This window comes from Bombina bombina, chromosome 11 (assembly GCF_027579735.1).
Source record: "Bombina bombina isolate aBomBom1 chromosome 11, aBomBom1.pri, whole genome shotgun sequence".
NCBI lineage: Eukaryota > Metazoa > Chordata > Amphibia > Anura > Bombinatoridae > Bombina > Bombina bombina.
The window spans coordinates 37,448,702-37,456,718 of record NC_069509.1 but is presented as its reverse complement, the minus strand read 5'-3'; positions in this window follow the sequence as shown (position 1 = coordinate 37,456,718).

Below are 8,017 nucleotides of genomic sequence, written 5' to 3'. Positions count from 1 at the left end.
AATGCAAAAAGTGAGAGTAAGCTTAAGGAAAACAAGGGGGGGGTCAAGCAAGATGTGTGTGTGTATTTATGTTTGTGTATGTGTCTCTGTGTGTGTGTGTGTATATATATATATATATATATATATATATATATATATATATACACACACAAACATATATACATACATACATATAAATACATACACACACTTACTGTACATATATATATATATATATATAGATAGATAGATAGATAGATAGATAGATAGATACACATACATACATATAAATACATAGACACACTGTACATATATATATATATATAGATAGATAGATAGATAGATAGATAGATAGATAGATAGATAGATAGATACACATACATACATATATATTTAATATAAAATGAAGAGCATGATATTTATTATTGTTCCTGTCATGTGGGAAAATTATGCAACATGTTTAGTTTAATACACAGCTATTTTGCTAACAAGTATTGCAAACAACCTTTTTCTTATTTTAAGTATGCTGGCAGACAGACAGAGTTAGATAGATAGATAGATAGATAGACATACAGATATATAGACAGATAGATAGATAGATGTAGACACACACAGATATATATAGTTGATATATAGATAAAAAGATAGATAGATAGACAGACAGATAGATATAGACAGACAGGATTTATAGATGTATAGATAGATTGGATAGATTAAACAATAGATAGGCAGATAGAAGATAGATAGTTGGATGGATAGATAGATAGATAATAGATAAACATATAGATTATAGACAGATAGTGCCTCCTTGCCCCAATAACTAGTTAGTCCTTGCATATGCTGCACTTCTCATGTGATATTTTGTGTACCGTCCCCTCCTGTACACATAAGTTACCTCTCCTCTATTCTGCTAACCAGACTGCCTCCCTCTCCTGATCTGAGCCCCCCTAACAAAAACAAGGCTCTAGCAGATGTCCAGGGAGCAGGTCTCAGGCTTTAGATGTTGCCCAAATAACTAGATCACATCTATGTGCGGACAGCAAACCTCCACTTTGTAGTCACTTCTCAACTAGGTGCGAATAGCCCTGATTCATAGGTCCTTGGTTAACCCCTGCACTGCTGGGCCTCCCACACTGAGCCAGACATTTCCCAATCAGAGGCCTATCACTCATATGTTATTAATTACGTACAACCTGTTTATTACACGCTGCTGCCACACACAACATGATTCCTGCATAAAAGCAATTTCATCTACAACTAACATATCTTCATAACAGCACTAATACAACAGTCACTTATGACTAGTATTACATCATTGTGCACATTAGTAAAATACCTCTAAAATGAATACAAAACCAAGGGGTGCCTCATGTGTAGATACAAAATGTTATCCAATATAATATCCTCAATTCCCAAATGGCTACTCACATTTAGATGGAGCACACTTATGTGCTGGTAGTAACAAGCTGATGCCCTGGGGTGTACCAGCTCACCCTAATCCCGGCAAAGATCTGGAACACTGGAATAGGCTCCCAAGTGTACTCTGCCTCAGAGAGCAGTATCAAGGATAGTAAAGTTCTAACACTTGGCTTTTGTTAAAAAAGGGGTTTATTAAAACTCACTTTAAAAACATAGAGCATCAAGTGTAAAGGGGCATAGACATATAGCCCCTCAATACAACGCGTTTCTCGGCTTCACAATCGCCGTTTCATTTTGGTTGTGCATTGCGTAAAATACCTCTGCCTAGGATGTGTCATTTTTATTTATATTTTATATATGTTTTTCTGTATTCAAGTTTTTTTTTTATATATATGGTTCTGTAATGCTGCTACCCTCTTCACAGTGGCGCTTATTCTATTCTAATGCGGTGGCGCTTGTTCTGTTCTAATGAAGTGGTGCTTGTTCTATTCTACTGTGGTGGCGCTTGTTCTATTCTAATGCGGTGGCGCTTGTTCTATTCTAATGCAGTGGCGCTTGTTCTATTCTAATGCGGTGGCTCTTGTTCTATACTACTGTGGTGGTGCTTGTTCTGTTCTAATGTGGTGGCGCTTGTTCTATTCTAATGCGGTGGCGCTTGTTGTATTCTAATGCGGTGGCGCTTGTTCTATTCTAATGCGGTGGTGCTTGTTCTATTCTAATGCGGAGGTGCTTGTTCTATACTACTGTGGTGGCGCTTGTTCTATTCTAATGCGGTGGCGCTTGTTGTATTCTAATGCGGTGGCGCTTGTTCTATTCTAATGCGGTGGTGCTTGTTCTATTCTAATGCGGAGGTGCTTGTTGTATTCTAATGTGGTGGCGCTTGTTCTATTCTAATGCGGTGGTGCTTGTTCTATTCTAATGCGGAGGTGCTTGTTCTGTTCTAAAGCAGTGGCGCTTGTTCTGTTCTAATGCGGTGGCGCTTGTTCTATTCTAATGCGGTGGCGCTTGTTGTATTCTAATGCGGTGGCGCTTGTTGTATTCTAATGCGGTGGCGCTTGTTCTATTCTAATGCGGTGGTGCTTGTTCTATTCTAATGCGGAGGTGCTTGTTCTGTTCTAATGCGGTGGTGCTTGTTCTATTCTAATGCGGAGGTGCTTGTTCTATACTACTGTGGTGGCGCTTGTTCTATTCTACTGCGGTGGCGCTTGTTGTATTCTAATGCGGTGGCGCTTGTTCTATTCTAATGCGGTGGTGCTTGTTCTATTCTAATGCGGAGGTGCTTGTTCTGTTCTAAAGCAGTGGCGCTTGTTCTGTTCTAATGCGGTGGCGCTTGTTCTATTCTAATGCGGTGGCGCTTGTTCTATACTACTGTGGTGGCGCTTGTTCTATTGTAATGCGGTGGCGCTTGTTCTGTTCTAATGCGGTGGCGCTTGTTCTGTTCTAATGCCATGGCGCTTGTTCTGTTCTAATGAAGTGGCGCTTGTTGTGTTCTAATGTGGTGGCGCTTGTTCTATTCTAATGAGGTGGCGCTTGTTCTGTTCTAATGTGGTGGCGCTTGTTCTGTTCTAATGTGGTGGCGCTTGTTCTGTTCTAATGTGGTGGCGCTTGTTCTGTTCTAATGCGGTGGCGCTTGTTCTGTTCTAATGCAATGATGCTTGTTCTATTCTAATGCGGTGGCGCTTGTTCTATTCTAATGCAGTGGCGCTTTTTCTATACTACTGTGGTGGCGCTTGTTCTGTTCTAATGTGGTGGCGCTTGTTCTGTTCTTATGCGGTGGCGCTTGTTCTGTTCTAATGCAATGGTGCTTGTTCTATACTAATGCGGTGGCGCTTGTTCTATACTACTGTGGTGGCGCTTGTTCTATTCTAATGCGGTGGCGCTTGTTCTATACTACTGTGGTGGCGCTTGTTCTATTCTAATGCGGTGGTGCTTGTTCTGTTCTAATGCGGTGGCGCTTGTTCTATTCTAATGCGGTGGCGCTTGTTCTGTTCTAATGCGGTGGTGCTTGTTCTATTCTAATGCAGTGGCGCTTGTTCTATTCTAATGCGGTGGCGCTTGTTCTGTTCTAATGCGGTGGCGCTTGTTCTATTCTAATGCGGTGGCGCTTGTTCTATTCTAATGCGGTGGCACTTGTTCTATTCTAATGCGGTGGCACTTGTTCTGTTGTAATGCGGTGGCGCTTGTTCTATTCTAATGCGGTGGCACTTGTTCTATTCTAATGCGGTGGCACTTGTTCTGTTCTAATGCGGTGGTGCTTGTTCTGTTCTAATGCGGTGGTGCTTGTTCTGTTCTAATGCGGTGGCGCTTGTTCTGTTCTAATGCAATGGCGCTTGTTCTGTTCTAATGAAGTGGCGCTTGTTCTATTCTAATGCGGTGGTGCTTGTTCTATACTACTGTGGTGGCGCTTGTTCTATTCTAATGCGTTGGCGCTTGTTCTGTTCTAATGCGGTGGCGCTTGTTCTATTCTAATGCGGTGGCACTTATTCTGTTCTAATGCGGTGGCGCTTGTTCTACTCTAATGCGGTGGTGCTTGTTCTATTCTAATGCGGTGGCGCTTGTTCTATTCAAATGTAGTGGCGCTTGTTCTATTCTAATGCGGTGGCGCTTGTTCTATTCTAATGCGGTGGCACTTGTTCTATTCTAATGCGGTGGCACTTGTTCTATTCTAATGCGGTGGCACTTGTTCTATTCTAATGCGGTGGCACTTGTTCTATTCTAATGTGGTGGCACTTGTTCTGTTCTAATGCGATGGCGCTTGTTCTATTCTAATGCGGTGGCACTTGTTCTATTCTAATGCGGTGGCACTTGTTCTGTTCTAATGCGGTGGCGCTTGTTCTGTTCTAATGCGGTGGCGCTTGTTCTGTTCTAATGCAATGGCGCTTGTTCTGTTCTAATGAAGTGGCGCTTGTTCTATTCTAATGCGGTGGTGCTTGTTCTATACTACTGTGGTGGCGCTTGTTCTATTCTAATGCGTTGGCGCTTGTTCTGTTCTAATGCGGTGGCGCTTGTTCTATTCTAATGCGGTGGCACTTGTTCTGTTCTAATGCGGTGGCGCTTGTTCTACTCTAATGCGGTGGCGCTTGTTCTATTCTAATGCGGTGGCGCTTGTTCTATTTTAATGTGGTGGCGCTTGTTCTATTCTAATGCGGTGGCGCTTGTTCTATTCTAATGAAGTGGCGCTTGTTCTATTCTAATGCGGTGGAACTTGTTCTATTCTAATGCGGTGGAGCTTGTTCTATTCTAATGCGGTGGAGCTTGTTCTATTCTAATGCGGTGGAGCTTGTTCTATTCTAATGCGGTGGCGCTTGTTCTATTCTAATGTGGTGGCGCTTGTTCTATTCTAATGCGGTGGCGCTTGTTCTATTCTAATGCGGTGGCGCTTGTTCTATTCTAATGAAGTGGCGCTTGTTCTATTCTAATGCGGTGGAGCTTGTTCTATTCTAATGCGGTGGAGCTTGTTCTATTCTAATGCGGTGGAGCTTGTTCTATTCTAATGCGGTGGAGCTTGTTCTATTCTAATGCGGTGGCGCTTGTTCTATTCTAATGTGGTGGCGCTTGTTCTATTCTAATGCGGTGGCGCTTGTTCTATTCTAATGCGGTGGCGCTTGTTCTATTCTAATGTGGTGGCACTTGTTCTATTCTAATGCAGTGGAGCTTGTTCTATTCTAATGCGGTGGCGCTTGTTCTATTCTAATGCAGTGGCGCTTGTTCTATTCTAATTCGGTGGCGCTTGTTCTGTTCTAATGCGGTGGCATGTGTTCTGTTCTAATGCGGTGGCGCTTGTTCTACTCTAATGCGGTGGCGCTTCTTCTATTCTAATGCGGTGGCGCTTGTTCTATTCTAATGCGGTGGCGCTTGTTCTATTCTAATGTGGTGGCGCTTGTTCTATTCTAATGCGGTGGCGCTTGTTCTATTCTAATGTGGTGGCGCTTGTTCTATTCTAATGCGGTGGAGCTTGTTCTATTCTAATGCGGTGGTGCTTGTTCTGTTCTAATGCGGTGGCGCTTGTTCTATTCTAATGCGGTGGCGCTTGTTCTGTTCTAATGCGGTGGTGCTTGTTCTATTCTAATGCAGTGGCGCTTGTTCTATTCTAATGCGGTGGCGCTTGTTCTGTTCTAATGCGGTGGCGCTTGTTCTATTCTAATGCGGTGGCGCTTGTTCTATTCTAATGCGGTGGCACTTGTTCTATTCTAATGCGGTGGCACTTGTTCTGTTGTAATGCGGTGGCGCTTGTTCTATTCTAATGCGGTGGCACTTGTTCTATTCTAATGCGGTGGCACTTGTTCTGTTCTAATGCGGTGGTGCTTGTTCTGTTCTAATGCGGTGGTGCTTGTTCTGTTCTAATGCGGTGGCGCTTGTTCTGTTCTAATGCAATGGCGCTTGTTCTGTTCTAATGAAGTGGCGCTTGTTCTATTCTAATGCGGTGGTGCTTGTTCTATACTACTGTGGTGGCGCTTGTTCTATTCTAATGCGTTGGCGCTTGTTCTGTTCTAATGCGGTGGCGCTTGTTCTATTCTAATGCGGTGGCACTTATTCTGTTCTAATGCGGTGGCGCTTGTTCTACTCTAATGCGGTGGCGCTTGTTCTATTCTAATGCGGTGGCGCTTGTTCTATTCAAATGTAGTGGCGCTTGTTCTATTCTAATGCGGTGGCGCTTGTTCTATTCTAATGCGGTGGCACTTGTTCTATTCTAATGCGGTGGCACTTGTTCTATTCTAATGCGGTGGCACTTGTTCTATTCTAATGCGGTGGCACTTGTTCTATTCTAATGTGGTGGCACTTGTTCTGTTCTAATGCGATGGCGCTTGTTCTATTCTAATGCGGTGGCACTTGTTCTATTCTAATGCGGTGGCACTTGTTCTGTTCTAATGCGGTGGCGCTTGTTCTGTTCTAATGCGGTGGCGCTTGTTCTGTTCTAATGCAATGGCGCTTGTTCTGTTCTAATGAAGTGGCGCTTGTTCTATTCTAATGCGGTGGTGCTTGTTCTATACTACTGTGGTGGCGCTTGTTCTATTCTAATGCGTTGGCGCTTGTTCTGTTCTAATGCGGTGGCGCTTGTTCTATTCTAATGCGGTGGCACTTGTTCTGTTCTAATGCGGTGGCGCTTGTTCTACTCTAATGCGGTGGCGCTTGTTCTATTCTAATGCGGTGGCGCTTGTTCTATTCTAATGTGGTGGCGCTTGTTCTATTCTAATGCGGTGGCGCTTGTTCTATTCTAATGAAGTGGCGCTTGTTCTATTCTAATGCGGTGGAACTTGTTCTATTCTAATGCGGTGGAGCTTGTTCTATTCTAATGCGGTGGAGCTTGTTCTATTCTAATGCGGTGGAGCTTGTTCTATTCTAATGCGGTGGCGCTTGTTCTATTCTAATGTGGTGGCGCTTGTTCTATTCTAATGCGGTGGCGCTTGTTCTATTCTAATGCGGTGGCGCTTGTTCTATTCTAATGAAGTGGCGCTTGTTCTATTCTAATGCGGTGGAGCTTGTTCTATTCTAATGCGGTGGAGCTTGTTCTATTCTAATGCGGTGGAGCTTGTTCTATTCTAATGCGGTGGCGCTTGTTCTATTCTAATGTGGTGGCGCTTGTTCTATTCTAATGCGGTGGCGCTTGTTCTATTCTAATGCGGTGGCGCTTGTTCTATTCTAATGTGGTGGCACTTGTTCTATTCTAATGCAGTGGAGCTTGTTCTATTCTAATGCGGTGGCGCTTGTTCTATTCTAATGCAGTGGCGCTTGTTCTATTCTAATTCGGTGGCGCTTGTTCTGTTCTAATGCGGTGGCATGTGTTCTGTTCTAATGCGGTGGCGCTTGTTCTACTCTAATGCGGTGGCGCTTCTTCTATTCTAATGCGGTGGCGCTTGTTCTATTCTAATGCGGTGGCGCTTGTTCTATTCTAATGTGGTGGCGCTTGTTCTATTCTAATGCGGTGGCGCTTGTTCTATTCTAATGTGGTGGCGCTTGTTCTATTCTAATGCGGTGGAGCTTGTTCTATTCTAATGCGGTGGAGCTTGTTCTATTCTAATGCGGTGGAGCTTGTTCTATTCTAATGCGGTGGAGCTTGTTCTATTCTAATGAAGTGGCGCTTGTTCTATTCTAATGCGGTGGAGCTTGTTCTATTCTAATGCGGTGGAGCTTGTTCTATTCTAATGCGGTGGAGCTTGTTCTATTCTAATGCGGTGGCGCTTGTTCTATTCTAATGCGGTGGCGCTTGTTCTATTCTAATGTAGTGGCGCTTGTTCTATTCTAATGCGGTGGCGCTTGTTCTATTCTAATGCGGTGGCACTTGTTCTATTCTAATGCAGTGGAGCTTGTTCTATTCTAATTCGGTGGCGCTTGTTCTATTCTAATGCGGTGGCGCTTGTTCTATTCTAATGCGGTGGCGCTTGTTCTATTCTAATGCGGTGGAGCTTGTTCTATTCTAATGCGGTGGCGCTTGTTCTATTCTAATGCGGTGGCGCTTGTTCTGTTCTAATGCGGTGGCGTGTGTTCTATTCTAATGCGGTGGCGCGTGTTCTATTCTAATGCGGTGGCTCTTGTTCTATTCTAATGTGGTGGCGCTTGTTCTATTCTAATGTGGTGGCGCTTGTTCTATTCTAATGTGGTGGCGCTTGTTCAATTCTAA